This window comes from Chiloscyllium plagiosum, chromosome 19 (genome assembly GCF_004010195.1).
Source record: "Chiloscyllium plagiosum isolate BGI_BamShark_2017 chromosome 19, ASM401019v2, whole genome shotgun sequence".
In the NCBI taxonomy this organism is placed as follows: Eukaryota; Metazoa; Chordata; class Chondrichthyes; order Orectolobiformes; family Hemiscylliidae; genus Chiloscyllium; species Chiloscyllium plagiosum.
Window position 1 is genome coordinate 23464735 of NC_057728.1, and position 16760 is coordinate 23481494.

The 16760-nt window shown below is 40.9% G+C and overlaps 1 long non-coding RNA gene across 1 annotated transcript; it reads right to left on the minus strand.

The window, feature by feature from the left end:
* Positions 1-1779: 1779 nt before the first annotated feature.
* Positions 1780-16436, minus strand: LOC122559592. Its single transcript, XR_006314476.1, has 4 exons — positions 16114-16436; positions 8937-9069; positions 7811-8054; positions 1780-2454 (listed from the first exon to the last, which is right to left on the minus strand). It is a non-coding gene; the product is annotated as an uncharacterized LOC122559592 (long non-coding RNA).
* Positions 16437-16760: the final 324 nt, after the last annotated feature.

Below are 16760 nucleotides of genomic sequence, written 5' to 3' on the forward strand. Positions count from 1 at the left end.
ACTGCTGAACAATTCTTTGATAGAGAGAGTCAAACATTGAATATTGAATGAGGAAGGGACCAAAGATATCATCATGACCCAATGCCATGTGGGCCATGTATACACGTTGCTACTCCTACTTCCAGTTGGTGCAATAGGCTCTCACCACAGATCTCCATATATGAAGCATCATCTGTGGCTATGAAACGTTACCAGAGAGTGTGAAGATGCATTTAGTGCTTAAACAGAGATTCATGACTGTAGTGGTAAGCTTACAAAATAATGTCTTCAAACCAGACTACTAAGGGTTAATCATTAAGGGTTAATTGAACATGATAATGAGAAATTGAAGGAAGGTGGAAAAGTGCTAGAAAACAGGCCTAATGCGAAAACAGCCTGTTTTGACTGAAGAGTACTCATGTAACAAATTTATCAGTAGTAACTGTTTTGAAGATGCTGTTCAGCATAATGGAATTCTGGAAAAGTACTGAAAGTACCACAGAATGATTATACAACATGTAATCTTAGATTCAGAATAGTATTAACATCTGGGACTGTAGTGATTGGAACGAGGGGCAGGTGGATCTCATTCAGTATGAGATCCCTGATTGGGGCTGTTAACCTAGTCCAATCAGGTAGCCCTGGCTGACAGATAAAATCAGGTGTGTCAGAGAGTCTGCTCACTCTGAGAGACCACTATCAATGTCAAGGATGCTACATGTGTAAATGAAGGATGATAGTGATGGGATACTGGCCTCTGTGGAGTTATTTCACCCAGAAAGAAGTTAAATGTCTAGATAAGCTACAGAAGGAAAAAAAAAGAAAAAAAGTAAACAGGAGTCTGAGAAATTCTCTTCATTCTAGGAACTAGACATAGGTAAATAAAGGGTGACTTAATGATGGGATACCAGCCTCCATGGAATTGATCCAGGGGCTTTGCCCTAATCAGGGGACTTCACCTTGGGCAGGGATTGCAAATGGTGCCATGGACCTCAAGTTCATCAGACTAGCTGTTGTAAAGCAGGATCCCTGACAGGCAGGAAACAGTGAGTCTCATTGTTGAACATGTCTAAAGTAGTTTTAGCACTTGTTAGTTCCTAATATATCTAAAGTAGATTACTGCTTAATATATATTTATTGCTATATGTTCATATTAACTGCTGAATGTCTACCACTTAATATATTCATCATTGCTTGATATACAAATTAACACTAATAATTAGTATCACTTAACTCATAGAGTATTTTGTTACAGCCCATCGAGCCTACTATTGAACCATAACATGAACATGTGAAAGCTAATATCAAGAACATTTAGGCATAATTGGTTCTGATGGATCAATTTTTTTCAACCCCATCACCAAAAAGCCCTCAATACATTTTACTCTTTCTCTCCATCCTACTACACCTAAATCCACTCACTGGGTCCATGACTGGGTAGAGGAAACCTGCATGGCACTGAGCCCATTGGTCCTGAACACTTGGTGGATGACCCAAAACCATAAGGAGCATGGATAGGGAGAATAACCAACGTATTCTTCCTAGGATGGGGGAGTCTAAAACGAGAGGGCATAGGTTTAAGATGAGAGGCAAAAGAATTATAAAGAACTTGAGCAGTAACGTTTTCATGTAGAGGAGGTATGAGTATGGAACAATCTGCCAGTGGAAGTGGTGGAGGCAGGTACAATTACAACATTTAAAAGGCATATGGGTATATGAATAGGAAGGATTTAGAGGGATAAGAGTCAAATGCTGACAAATGGGATGATGTCTGTTTGGGATACCTTGTTGGCAGGGACTGAAGTGTCTTTTTCTGTGTTGCGTGACCCTCTGATTCCATGATCCCGTAGATGCATATGTCGAGGTAAACAAGATATGCCAAGGGTTTTCTTACCAGAGATAAGTTGACCCTTCTTGGCTTGAACTTCCAAGGATTGGGAGTGAGCAGGCAGGTTCAATTGTTGTTGTATGGCTCCAGCTGCCATTGTTGTGTCCTAAATGAAAAATACAGAGTCTTGTCCAGATGTGCATGGTTCCATCACTGGCTCGGAGCCTCCTGCCACTGCCCAGTCTCCTTGTGAGGATAGGCAGCTGGATTGAGCAGCCAGACAGTTGCATGATTCACTTTACTGTTGCAGCTACTTGGCAACAAGGGCCATTGCCTCTCAGATGTCAGTCCGCTGCGCCTGTTCTTCCCTGTGCATGTGAATTATCAATACCTCCGGATCCTCTCCTACCTGGCACTGAACAGGTGCCTGGTTTCCAACATCCTCTGAATGATGACTGCCTGGGCACAGCAGTTGCTCTGAGGTTCTCACCAGATTGTATATCTCTTCTTTCTATGTGGACTGTTGGGGTGTCAGTACCTAAATTGGTGGGGTGTGCAAGAGGTAGACTTGCTGATGCTTATCCTCAGAGATCAAGAAGGGCACTTCTGAGGGAGCTGGCAGTTTCTCTATAGAGATCCTGAAGAACCTGCAAAGCAAAAGAGAGAAAATGTCGCAGTCAATGTTTAGAAATGGTGTGCAATGATTGAGCATGCCAGCAGGGTGAATATGAGAATGAAGTGGTACTTATTCACTTAGTGGGTGAATCCAAAAATGATATCTTCAACCAGATCATTAAGAATTATTTGGCAATAAGCAAGTGATGGAGAATAGAAAAATATGTAAGAATAGGCTGATTTGCAAGAAAATGAACTTGGCGTGAGAACAAGTTGTTTCGTAGCAACACTTGGATTTATTTTTGATAACCAATCACAGAGGAATGCTTGGGAAAAGTGCACAGAACAGACACTTGATCATGTAACATCAAATCCAGCATACCAATAATATCAGGGACTTTTCACAGTTTGTTGGACTGCACCATTGGACCTGGTTCATGAACGGTATCATGGAAATTGTGATCGAGCTCCTAGTGCCAGCATCGCTGAAGGGTTCCCAATGAGCAAAAGGACATCTGACTTACTTATTGAATATGTCAAAAACAGTTTAAACTAATAGATTCACTCATTAATTTGCATATGTCTGAAATAGTTTAAGCTAATAATAATTTGATCCAATTTATCTAAAGTAGATTAAGATTAACATAGCCCTGTTATGGGCTGACTTCTCCTGTAATGAGAGAAAAGAAGGGGATGCGTGAGATTATTTTGGCTCACAGGCTACATCCAAGCTGTACTTTTTGGATTTGGTTAAGTGTAGTTAAAAGAAGCTTCGATTACAGCAATTTGCTTAAATATGAATATTAGCTAGGAGATTCAAGATGGCGGCAGTCTGAAAAGTCTGCTGGGTTGGGCTCTGTGCCATACCCCAGGCAAAGTGGACTTCTACCCCCCACCCCACCTCACCCCTCCCAACCCTCATTAGCCACCCCTAAGAAAGATTGTTAGTATAAAGCAGGCAGAACACTTAGAACCTTTTACATTTGGATTTGGAGGTTCTGGCATTGAGATGAAGACAAATTGGGGAAAAGGAGCAAGAGGACCACAGCAGGCTAGGCACTCTCCTACTGTGTCGGGTACACATATAGCCGCTGCTTCAACTCCCATGGCAGTGCCTTTGAACTCAGTGGAGCAGCAGCATCTACTACTGGAGTTCACAAAACTCTGTGAAAAACATTGAAACAGCGCTAGAACTGATTTCTGCCATGCTGGAAAGGCATGAGCAAGAGATTCAGTTACTGAATCGATACATGGAAGCGGTCGAGCAAAGGACCGTGGCGAAGATATGTTCTTTATTCCATTGGTTTGTTTGGACTTGGTGTTGGCCTGCAGGATTGGGGACATAACTATTTCGGACCCTGTGGCAGTGTACTTGGACATTAAGACTAAGAGTAGATTAGATTAGATTACTTTACAGTGTGGAAACAGGCCCTTCGGCCCAACAAGTCCACACCGACCCGCCGAAGTGCACCCACCCAGACCCATTCCCCTACATTTACCCCTGCACCTAACACTACAGGCAATTTAGCGTGGCCAATTCACCTAATCTGCACATTTTTGGAGTGTGGGAGGAAACCGGAGCACCCGGAGGAAACCCACGCAGACACGGGGAGAATGTGCAAATTCCACACAGTCAGTCGCCTGAGGCGGGAATTGAACCCGGGTCTCTGGCGCTGTGAGGCAGCAGTGCTAACCACTGTGCCACCATGCCGCCCACAAAGTGGAACAGACACACAGATCCGTTTCTGCTGAGGGATGGCAACTTTATATAGTACTTTATAAGGGAGTTCAGTGCTTTCTGGGACATCAATTGGATTACAGCCAGTAATCCATAGGTGCTTTGGAAGACCACCAAGGCGTATTTAAGGGGTTTGACTATTTCATATTCAACAACTAGAATCAGGCAGAGAGGAGGGCAGCTCCAGACACTTGAGGCCGGTCATATTATAACATAGTTAAGTTACAATGGGTCATGGCTCTTCGGGTTGCTCTGCACTCAGCGCTCATACAAGCGGTGAAGAGAGGGGTCTCCTTTGCAAAGCAAAGGCTGTTTCAACATGGACATAAGCAAAAGGTAAATACCTGGCTTTTCCCCATATTCGAACAACCTTTGCTTTGCAAAGGATTGAGAGATACCCGGCTTATCTGGCTAGGAGGAAAGGTGCTCCGCTGTCCATTGTGTCTAATAGGAAGAGAACTGCTAACATCACATACAAGCTGAAAAAGATTATTGCCAGGTTTCAGGGATTTTATGCAGAGTAATACTGATTAGAGGGCTGTGGGGATGGAGTAGTGAGAATGGAATCCGTTTTAGAAAACCTCCCAGATATAAATGCAGGGCAGACCTCCCTTTTAGATGCACCTCTGACGATACAAGAGGTGCAAGAGGTGGTAAGGCAGCTCCAAGATGGCAAGGCACCTGGTGCAGACGGGTTCCCGAGTGAGTTTGACAAGGAGTTTATGCACATGAACCATTTCTGGAGATGCACAGTCATTTGTATAGCCAGGACTGCCTTCCACCCTCCCTTTTAGAGGCCAAAGTCTCCCTTATTTTAAAGAAAGGGAAAGACCCCGGGGATTGCACGTCGTACAGACCCATCTCATTGTTGAATGTAGACTTCAAAAATTTATCAAAATGCTGGCTCTAAGGTTGGAAAAAGTGCTGCCTGTTATTATAAAAGAGGACTAGATGAGTTTTACCAAGGACTGCAGCTCTTCCAATAATATCAGGAGGGTATTGAATATAGTGCAAGTATGTCAGCATTGATTCTGGGCTTGGTGGCCTCCCTGGATGCAGAAAAGGTGTTTGATCGGGTGGAATGGTCATATCTCTTTGATGTTCTAGATCATTTTGGGGGTGGGGGGGGTGAGGTCTTTGCTGGGTGGGTTGCAATGTTATATAGAGACTCCAGCTGGCGGTTATCACGAATGGTGTCAAAGTCACCAATTTTAATGTGGGAAGAGGCAGTTGACAGGGATGTCCTCTCTTGCCGCTGCTATTTACCCTGGTAATTGAGCCATTGGCGGAGGCCACCTGGAAGGACACTGAAATAGTGGCACCAAAGGTGGGAATTGGGGAGCACAAAACTACTCTTTATGTGGATGATGTCCTTCTGTTTCTGGCTAATCCGAAAAAGTCCGTACCCTGGTAAATTAAACTATTCTGCAGTTTTTGGGATACAGGATAAATTTTACAAAGTCAGAAGTCATGCCTGTGGGAGGATTGGTGGAAGGGCCGAGGCTGGAGGACGGAATGCTGTTTCCTTTTCAGTGGTTGCAGAAAGGTTTTCTCTACCTGGGAATTTTTATTACCTCTACCTTCCTTCAGCTGTACAGAGCTAACTTTGTACAAATGTTTGAGAGGATAAAGCAGGTTTTGCAGCGGTGGGAGGGGCTACCAATATCATGGCTAGGCTGTATAGCCCTGATTAAAATGAATGTTCCTCCTTGGCTATTATAGCCTATGAGGATGCTCTTGTTGTTGTTACCCAGACAGGTGCTGCGGAGGTTTACCGGTTGGCTTGGATCCTTTATTTGGTGCTGTTAGCACCCCCTAATTAAATTTACCAAGCTGTAACTTCCTCAGGATATTGGGGGAGGGGTGGGGGGGTTTGAACCCTCAGATCTGAAAAGATAACAAATAGGTGTCTTGCTGTTATATGTGGGTGACTGGGTGCATAATGACTCAAGGCCGATATGGCTTCAAGTTGAGGCATTGCAGGTGAAGTGTCCTCTTGTCAATTTACTGTTTATGAACAAGATGCGATCCTTGACTGAGCACTGTGAGAGCCCAAATATCTTAAATACAGTGAAAGCATGGAGGATAATGCGGCAGGGTGAGGGAAATTTGCTTAAGACTTCACTGTTCACCCCATTAGTGAGCTCCAGGATTTAAGCCAGGATCAATGGACTCTGGCTTTCGAGCATGGGAGAGTAAGGGAATCTCCTGTTTGGGAGATTTATTTGAGGGCGAGGTCTTGATGTCTTCCAACTAATTAAGTCAGAAATACAGGATTCCTAATCGGGACCTTTTCTGATACTTTCAGATTAGGGATTAGAGACAGAAGACGACCACACTCTTGGCTTAGCTCTACAAGTTGGATATAGAGAGAAGAGTGCTCTAGTGTGGGGCTGCTCTCTTGGTTAGTACCATATGCCATCTGAAGAGAGGGAGCACCTTGGGGGATACGGAGAGACTCCATGGGATCTGGAATCAGGAGTTGGGGGAAGAAATTTCATCGGAAACACGGGAGGATATATGGGAGAATGTAAAGAAAATCTCAATATGCAATAAAACACAAGCTATGCAATTGAAGATCCTTCACAGGGCTCGTATAGCACCAGACAGGTTAGCAAAATTTACGAAAGGATCTTTTCCAGGATGTCTCAAATGTAAAATCAGCATAGGCACCCTTACACATTGCTTTTGGTCCTGCTACAAGATTCATGGATACTGGGGTGCCATAGTGAATGAGCTGGAGAAGATCCTGGGAATTGAAGTTAAAGAGGGCCTGGTATCCCTTCTTTTGGGATTACCGAATCTTCCCTCTTTGGGTGAGCATGGGAAGAGGCTATTAAACATTCTTACACATTGTGCAAGAAAGAACATTCTAATGAACTGGATATCAGAAATTGTTATCGTTAACACTACTGTAATATAATAATGTTTTATTATTTCTACTTTTCTGTATTTTTGTACTTTTCTAACTTTTTTTTAAGAGTCAACTTTTTTCAATAAATACATAAAAATGAATATTTATTGAGTAATAATAGAATATGGAAAATGAAGGAAAAATAAAAGACTGAACTATGACTATCTATTAAGTAATAAAAAAAGATGAAAAAGGAAGGAGAAGAAAGCAAAGAGCCTCACATCCTCCTGCAAGTCGGGGACCCCTCGATCAATGGCTGGTCTGGAGGCTTAGCTTTGTTCCTAGCACTATTCCTCACCCTGTTCCAAAGTGAAATCCAAAAACTCTCTTTCTTATACAGTGTAACAAAGCCAGCACAGAAAAGCAGACACAGACAATAAGCTGCTTGCAAGTATAGAAAATACGTTTTGATTGTGCCGTCTGCAGCACGTATAGGAATGTTCACAACACTCATTCAATGTCATGCAGCTGTCATATATCATCAACCGTTTTAGCCATTCAGCCCATCCGATACAATCCACCTCAATGATATGTCACAGCGCATGTTACAATTGCAGATGCAGATGCAAATCAGCAACAGCTGCTCAAGGACATATAATAAGAGTATGTAATCTGCACTAGAAGAATAAAACTACAAGGAAAATAACCATCACCAATACGAACAATACAACATTCGGCCATATCACTAAATTAATTGCAGTGACCTGTGGGAACCAACCCTTCAATATATACCCACGTCTGACATTCGATTATGGCCATGGTGAAATCAGCGAGTCATGCCACGTGCTTGTCTTCCTCCAATGATCTCAAAATTGAGGGGAGCCCACAGAAGATTAGTTTTCCATGCTTACGCTAATAGCAATAATATCCTTAATTACAGTTGAAGTGCAACCGTGTCGCATTTATATACACGCAACTTAATCTATTCTGACTCCTGTCCTGGAGTTGAGGATCCTGTTCCTGCTGAAGGCCCTTAAAACCTGCAAGGAGAGAGGGAAGCAAAAAGTGTGCGAGATTAGCTGGCTGTTAGTCAATTTTAAATTTTTCTGTTAATCTATTTATATATTTGCTCTAGGATTCAGTATATTCCAGATTCAGATTCCTTAATTTGTGCTACTTTTTATCTTTTAGTTCTCTATCCACAGATTACCTCACCTCAAAACTGTAAAATAACACCATAAATGGACTCAAAATTTCTCCAGGTCTCTTCACCTGTATCCGTCTTGAGGATGCTTCTTTGATGTTTCCTTCCTTGCCAATTTTAAGAATGTATCATTGAGTGGTAACTACCTCCATATGCAAGTACCCGCATTGAGCTGCAATATATATGGCATCAAACAATACAGCTCTAACATTCATCAGGCTTTGCATTCAGCTTATGCTTTCCACGTTTTACTTTTCCAAACTCCTACACCACCTGAGTCTTAGTTCAGCCTTGTTTCACATACACTAACTGTCCCAACACATTACAATTTCACTTGCTGGTTTAATAATACAAATGCTCAAGATGGGGCATCTGTATGTCAATCAATGGCCCCTTTCACTCAGTCCACCATTACTCCTCCCAGAGTCCATATTCTTGCATTCCTGCAACATTTTGACTTAATAGCCAATCACACATTATACTTTGATCATAATTCTTCTGACATCCCTTTCACATACTACTTTCATTGCGTTAAAATCTGTTTCTCTATGGATTTTGTGACAGTGCCTTATCATTTAAGCTATGTTTTTGTGCTCTTCCAAGCCACTAATTCCTTTGTCAAATATGTGTACATGTCTGAGACCCATTCTTCAATGCATGTTTTTGTACCGTCTCTTGTTTCTTACCGCTGAGGTAGCATTTACTTTCGCACACTTACATCGGTGTCCCAAGACCATGTCACGTGTTCTTGACTCCCATATAATCTCATCAAATGATGTATGAGGTTTTACTTATCTCTCCATGTATGGTCCCGATGCCTTGGGTAGTGGCTTGATCACCAATTCAGTTTTCTTAAAAAGAAAGACAAGGACATAAACATCACCAAGAGAAAGCTAACAGTTTGGTGCTCTTATCTAAACTTCCTCTTCACTAAAATACATTTTAATCTCAATTGCCATTTCAACCCATTATTCTATTTGTTTTTTGTCTTTCTTTCTTTGCCACCAACCGCCATCCCTAATTACTTTGTCTCATCCAATTTTTCAATTTAACTATTACCATCATATCTAGTTCCAAACATCTGTTGAGATTTGTAGTCCATGGAACATAATCTTATAATATTTTAAAACAGAAGTCAAACATTTCTGTTTGATTCAGGCACAACAGACTTCGATTGTTCTTTCTCTAAAATGACTCCGTTTTTTAGCAGTTACTTGATAACTCATTCTAGTATTTGATATATCCCTCTGTAAATTTGTCCAAATTCAATAATCTGTTTACTCCCTTAAAGTCAGTTTTGTACTTTTGTATGTGTTGAAACCACTAAGACTGTGTGCATGCACTTTTTCATTTCCCAGAATCCTTTAAATTTTCAGGTAACTATTCCATTTAAATGTTTTAGAATACCAGGGCATATGAGTCTTAATATACTTTTTGTCATGATGCACTTAAGTATACCTAGGCTCAGTGGTTTCGACATCCTTGACACTCGCTACAATTAATATTTCCACAGTACTTCCCCAATACTGAAATGTGTTATTGATGAATGGCTTAATAGGTTGAGGTTGCCTCATCCATCACTGTGTTGTGACATTGAAAGTCTGCAAATGGGTTCAGCCTTCAATGTCTCAAATTTCTAAAAAAACAAACAAGCTCCATCCATTCTACATCAGGCAGAATTGGTTAGTTAGTAATATAGATTTAACAAAGGGGCTGGGATAAATTCTTGCATATAATTACATCATTTATCTCTCCTCTTCCTTTGACGGAATCAGTGTGTAGACTTTCAGCAAAGGAAAAGCCCTCCTTTCTAGCCTGGTCTGAAGTTGCAATCTCCAGGGTTGGAGGAAAGGACAGAAAAAAGGTCAATTCTCTGTCAGAGTAGGTGTCACACCCTTCTGACTGCAACCTCAAAAAAGGACAAGCCCATCCTTTTGTTAAATTTGCCTTTTCTCAATCCTTCGCCCACATTTTCAACATTCCAATTTCCCTATCAATTGGATATTAACAATGATTCAATCTTATCATCCGGAATTAAAGATTCACTCCTGTCAAAACAGAAATTGGAAGTTCACGCTGGCCAGAAAATTCCAAACATGGTAATTTCTGGAATTAAAATTTACCCAAGTCCAAATATATCACAGAGCCAATTCCAAAAGGTACATGTTTACCAAGTTTTACAAATCAAATATTTGAATCAATATTTCACAGATTTTTGCTTTACACAACCACTGATGGTTTCTTAAAAGGACATTACATTAACCGTACATATTCCACACTAATACAGCCACATGCAGGCACACAACACATTTTCAAATCACCACACATTTCCAAAATGCAAACTAACTTTAAAGTATCCCCAGATACTCACTCCATCTTGTTACTACAACGATCTCCTACCAGAGCTCCTGGACTGCCATTCTTATAATTGAATGCAACAGTTTCCCTCACTTGTTTCCCACCACCTCTCCCACATCCCAACACTCCCCATCTCCACTTCCACCAAACCCATATGGTCTCTGTGCTGTTGCACAGTTCTTCGGGACACCTTTCCCCAGCATGCACCAGTTGTACCACTCACTATAATATGTGAGGTGTAGGATGGGCTGAAGGGCTAAAATTGTTGATAATATTCGACAGCTGCATGACTTTCAATGAGTCTTGTGAACATTCCAGTACGTGCCGCAGAATGCACAATCAAAACTTGATTTCTGCACTTGCAAGCAGCTTATTTTCAGTATCTGCTTTTCTGTGCTGGCTGTTTGTTACACTGTATAAGAGAGAGAGTTTCATTTCAAGTTTTTGGATTTCACCTCGGACTGGGATCATGAACAGTGCCAGGAACAAAGCTAAGCCTCCACACCAGCCATCGATCAAGGGGTCCCCGACATGCAGGAGGATATGTGGCTCATTGCTTTGTTTTCCTTCCTTTTTACATTTTTTTTTATTACTTAATAGATGGTCATTGTTCAATCTTTCATTTTTCCTTCCTTTTCCATCTTTTATTATTACCCAATAAATGTTCGTATTTAAGCAAATTGCTGGTTATCAAGTCTTCTCTTAACTACATTTAACGAAATCTGAAAAGAACAGCTTGGATACACCCTGTGAGCCAAGACATTTTTAGCGACGAGGATGGGATTCAGAAAAATGTGTAAGAGAAGGGAAAAGCAACCTGATGCACTGGAAACCTTCTGTATTCCAGGATGGAATGTGGCAGACTCTGGATTTGGGTGTGTTAGCACAATTAGGACCCTCAGAAAGATGGAATATGGTAATAACTGGAGAAAGAGAGAACTGGACGCCAGGTTCCTGAACTGTGCCAGTGCACTGAACCTTGTAAAGTGTTAACTCTTTGTGGTCTGGTTTAAATTTTGTTTGTTGGTTGCAAAATGTTGTCTTGTACAATTTGTGTGTTTTTGTTGCCTGGAGCTTGAGATTTGGCAATACTTTGAAGTTAGTTTGCATTTTGGGAATGTATGGTGATTTGAAAGCGTTGTGTGTGCCTGTATTAGTGTGGAACAAGTACAGTTAATGTAATTAAGAAACAATCAGTGGTTGTGTAAAGCAAAAGTCTGTAAAATGTTGATTCAAAAATTTGGTTTGTAAATTTTGGTAAAAGTGTATCTTTTGCAATTATTGTATTTAGACTTGGGTAAATTTTAATTCCAGAAATTACCATGTTTGGAGTTTTGTTTTCTGGCCAGATTGACACGAGTCAATCATTAATTCTGGATGATAAGACTGACTTGTTATTAATATCCAATTGATAGGAAAATTGTAATGTTGAAAATGTAACTGTCTGAGGGTGAGGAATTGAGGAAAGACAAATTTAACAAAGGGGTGGACTTTTTTGTTGAAAAGAAGTTGCAGACAGAAGGTGTGGCACTTATTCTGACAGAATTGACCTTTTTTCTGCCCTTTCTTCCACATCTAGAGATGGCAAACTCAGACCAGGCTAGAAGGGTTGGGTGGTGTGGCCCCCTCTGCCAACTCTCCAAAGAACAGATTGCATCTCTTCTGGTCAAGCCCATTCACCAGGACCTCCAGGTCCCTGTCAGAAAATCACTGTGCCATCTTCCTTTCTCCAAAATGTTTAGACTCTATCCTTGACAGGGAGGGCAGCTTCGGAAGGTCAATGCTCACCCATGTGCACAACAAGCTTTAAAAGATGACATGGGTCGAAGATACCAAAGTTTCAGCAGAGATCTGCTGAGTTTGAGTTGTTCTGGAAATTGTGAGTGGTAAAATGGGTGGAATTCAAACATGGGAGATATCATACAGAGGGAGAGGTAATTAATTGAAGCAAATTTGTGAAGATAAGGCAGGAAATCCCACCAGGCCTTACCATAACCAATCCTCCAAAAAACATGATACAACTCAGCCAAAATAAGAAGCTTTTGAATTTCCCTCAATTTCTGAAGTGTTCTTTGTGTCATCTATTCTGGAGGTAGACACAAATGATTTGTTAGTCTTCTGACATTGTGCTTAGCCTGACTATTCCAGGGGACCAGCGAATGGTTGTCCTGGACTTGGAAAAGCAGACCACCTGTGAAGGGACAAGAGGCAAGAGACACGTAGGTGCCTCATGCATTGGGCATTTATTTGTGACTTAAATGGAACAACCCTGAACAACTTGGAATACGGCAATATGCCTTTCAATTCAGTAAGAAATTATTGAGTTAATGCCACCTCCTATATTACGATCTGTAAATTATATCGAAGAACAATGCTACTTTTGTCTAAGGAAGCTATAGATCAAATGACTTGAGAGCTATATTTAGATTTTAACACTACCAGCTCATTTCAACTCACAATTTTTGTCAAGCAAACGTTTCATAGGGCAACACACATGACAATACGTTTGAATGGTAGAAACAGCTCAAGTTGAGCCATCGTTTCCATCTTGCAGATTTACAAAACAGTGCAGGATCTGATTGGTGATATCCATGTGATTATCAAGATGCTGATCAACAAATCTATGACAAACTGTATCAGAAAGTATTTTGTGTGGTCAATTTTCAGATTCCATCTCCAGTTAGAAACTTGCCTACCTTTAAATATTCCTATTCTACTGTGAACTATTTTAAAGTGCTGCAAAGAAAGTATCTTGTATGGTTTAGTTGCTAAATATATCATACAAGATCACAAAGGTTTAATTTACAAATCGATGTTGAAAGCTACAAGTGGCCTTACAGTCTCTTGGTTATTTCCTGTCCCTAATTGCTTCTGAGTGTCAGCTGGAGAAAATGGTCTGTTGATGCAATATTGAAAGTACAGATTGGATTACAAGCTGTTGCTGGCTGCCAAGTACTTATCAAAATGGCTATTTGGAAATGGTCCCTAGCAAAGAGTTAAAGCCTTTAGGAGAAGATAAAACAAATATGTGGAGGCTGACAAACAGCATTTATTTTTCTGTTTCTCTTTTGTTAGGTCTGATTATAAGGGCGCAGTTGGGCTTGTTTAGGCTGGCTGCAGGACAGAGATGTAGGGCCCCAATTGGTGGAAAGGGCTCTAAAGTGTGGGAGAGGGATCAGGTCTGGAATAGGAGATTGGGGTTGGATATGGCAACAAGGCATAGGTGTTGGACACAGTGTGAGGAAATGGGATTTGGGTTCAGACTGGGGGAGTCAGCGCCGGGTCATAGAGTGCAGGGGCTTTCAGGTCTGGATTAGGAGAAGGGGTGATTGAGTCCGGTGGTGGGCAGGGATTGTCTGGTCTGGTAGCAGGTAGGGATTGTCTGATTCAGAGCAGGGACAGGAAGGTCCCAGGGGGATTTACAGGCCATGGGCATAAAGGAAGAATGCTGGATCTTGGGGTCTGATTGGGTCTGGAGTGAGAGGGAGTGTCAGGGAGATGTAAAGCTTCGAAGCCAGGAGGTTTTGGAGTGTTTCAGGTAAATTGGAGATGCAATTTTACAGTTACTGAGGGTTACACTGGGTATGTAATAACTTTCCTGAGAAACTATCTACTAATCTTCATCAGAAACCTCTGAATTGTCTAATTTAAATGGAGATATTCAGAGGGTTCCAGGCATAGAGGAACTGCCCAGTAGAATCTTCAATTCCTACAGAGTCTGCTACAGGGAATTCTGCATGGTTGAGTAACGACTTTGCAGTACTGACTATCAAAGAATCTGGGCCATTCTGCATTGTTAGTTTATTTTAAATTTGTATAGTTGCTAAGTAATCATTTTCCCCTTCTATTTTTAAAGTCAAAAGAAATTACAAAAGCACAAACATGTTTTATGGAGAATTTGAAGGAGCAATATTATTAAAATATCAAAATAGATATTGTGTAATAAAACTTAATTTTATAAAATAATGTACACTTTTCTAGAAGATTATTTTTCTTTTCATAATTGAAAAATGAGTGCACATAAGTCGAATATTGCAACCGACCTACTTACACGGTTTACTTACAATTCATTAGCACTCCCTTTACCATTTGCTGTGTGGTACCTTGACCATCTGTTCCAGCTGCTCCTGCTACTCACTTTTTCTACAGCATAAAACCCATAAACTCATTTTTCCATTACACCCGTCAGATCCAAAGAAGTGTCATATTGAGCTTGAAAGATTAACTCTGTTTCTCCACAGATGCTACCTGCCTGCTGAATTTCTTCAGTGCTTTCTGTTTACATTATAATGGATTCCTTATTTCTTCAGTAAAAAAGGCTAAATTTTAAAAAAACTGAACAAACAAAAAAATGAAAAATGAAATAAACCTGTCTTTTAAAATTATATAGTTGTCACTTTAGGTTAAAGAAAAGACTTTCAAAAAGCATATTTGCAGATTCAAATATAAATAGTTCTTGTTATGGACAGCACAAAATTTCACTCCCCAGTCATTGGTACCAACAACTCCACTTCCCACAGAACATTTTCATGCAGGCACAGCAGATGCAAACTTACCCCTTGTATAGAATCACAAAACTGTTACGTCACAGAAAGAGGCCATTTAGCCTATTCGTCTGCAACAGCTCTCCAAATGATCATTATGACTTGGCGCCATTCTCCTGCTTTTTCTCCATAACCATGCACATTGTTTCTTTTTACATAATCATATAAAGACCCTTTCTATAACTTAACTGAACCTGCTTCCAGCAAACTTCCCTGTACATTCCAGACCCGAACCATTCTTTGTGTAAAAAAAGAACTCTTTTCACATCACTTTTGCTTTTTTTGAAAATCATTTAAAATGTATGCCCTGTCATTCTAAGTCCATTTATGAGTGGAACAGTTTCTTCTTCTTTATTCTACCTCGCGTTTTCTTGAAAACTTGAAAACGTCCATCAGATTTCCTTTGAGCCATTTTTCCAAGAAGAAAATATCAATCTCTCCGATCTAGTCTCATAACTAATATTTATTATCCCAGGAACTATTTTTGCAAATCTCTTCTGCATTCTCTCCAATGTATTTACAACCTTCTTATTGTGTGGCACTCTCCAGAACGGTATACCGGCTGAGGTCTAGCAATTGTCTTATAGAAGTTCAGCATTATCTCCTCTATCCTGAATTCTTGCCCCTATTAATAAATCCCAGTATACTGTATGCTTTAGTAATTGTCACCATCAATCATCTAAGTACATAAACCCTCAGGTCCCTCTGCTCCTGCACCTGCTTTAGGATTGTACCTCTTCTTATATGTTGTTGTTCAACATTCCCAGGCCATTTGGCCCATTGGGTTTGCTCCACCATTTGATCATAGCTGATAGATTTCTCAACTCCATTCTCTTGCCTTTTCCCCTGAATCCTTGAACCCCTTGAGGATGGGCCGATTGGTTTTGTTTTTATTTTGTGTGGTCTCACTAGTGCAGAGATGAGATATGTCCAATTACAGAAGGACATCCTCAGCATAATTTATCAGTGTGAGAAAATTTTACCATTACTTACAAAGGTGGCACATGTTCTGCTAACAAATTATTGTCCTTTCACATCAAACTTTGGCTTGTACACTAGGACTTCCCAACGGCAGCCAGTCAGCTTCAGAGTGGGCTCTACTCCTCTTGTAGCACTCGCACAATAAAATGTAAAATATAAAATACAGGCAATCAGAACAAAACACAAAAGCAAATGCATTGTCCAGGCTACCCCTGCCTTCAAGTGCAAGGAAATCTAGTAGTAGCTTTAAGATTCTGATGATAGTGGCATAAATGAGGAATTAAGAAAAGATCCTGTTTTAAGCCAAGCGATGGATGTGATCCGAAAAGGCAGGGTTTTGGATTAGATTCCCTACAGTGTGGAACTTCAGCCCAACAAGTCCACACCGACCCTCTGAAGAGTAACCCACTTTGCTCTGACTAATGCACCTAACGCTATGGGTAATTTAGCGTGGCTAATTCACCTGACCTGCACATCTTTGTACTGTGAGAGGAAACCGGAGCAAACCCATGCCGACACGGGGAGAATGTGCAAACTCCACACAGACACTCACCCGAGGCTGGAATTGAACCCTGGTCCCATGAGTGCTAACCACTGAGCCACCATGCCGCCCAATTGGCAGGAGCCACCAAGCACCCATTCATGTCCTGTAGAGGGGA